The sequence below is a fragment of the Coturnix japonica genome, unplaced genomic scaffold (assembly GCF_001577835.2).
Source record: "Coturnix japonica isolate 7356 unplaced genomic scaffold, Coturnix japonica 2.1 chrUnrandom580, whole genome shotgun sequence".
NCBI lineage: Eukaryota > Metazoa > Chordata > Aves > Galliformes > Phasianidae > Coturnix > Coturnix japonica.
In genome coordinates, this window is record NW_015439954.1 from 45,070 (window position 1) to 45,686 (window position 617).

Consider the following 617-nt stretch of genomic DNA (forward strand, 5'->3'; position numbering starts at 1 on the left):
CCTACAGGACCCATTGAGGCCTATAGGACTCCATTGGGGCCTATGGGACTCCATTGGGGCCTATGGAACAGCACTGGCCGTCAGCGACAGGCAAAGCTATGGGGTGACCCATAAGGATCTATGGGACCCTACTGGGGACTATGGGATCCCATAGAAGCCCTTTAAGACCCCATTAGGATCCTCCAAGACCCCATAGGGACACCCAATGACCCATAGGGACACCCAGTGACCCACAGAGACCTCCAGGACCTCATAGGGACCTCCCAGGTACCATGGACAGCTCCAAGATCCCATAGGGACCCCCAAGACCCCATAAGACCCTATAGGACCCCATAGGGAACTCCAAGACCCCATAGGGAACTCCAAGACCCCATAGGGAACTTGAAGACCCCATAGGGACCCCCAATACCCCATAGGACCCCATAACTGCCCTATACAACCTCCAAGACCCCATAGGGACACCCAGTGACCCACAGAGACCTCCAGGACCTCATAGGGACCTCCCAGGTACCATGGACAGCTCCAAGATCCCATAAGACCCTATAGGACCCCATAAGACCCCATAGGACCCCATAACTGCCCTATAGGACCCCATAACTGCCCTATAGGACCCCATA

At 55.6% G+C, this 617-nt stretch overlaps 1 protein-coding gene across 1 annotated transcript in view; it reads right to left on the reverse strand.

Moving 5' to 3' along the window:
* The window catches only part of LOC107307398 (potassium-transporting ATPase alpha chain 1-like), a 41,886-nt gene that overhangs the window by 36,913 nt on the left and 4,356 nt on the right, over nucleotides 1-617 (reverse strand).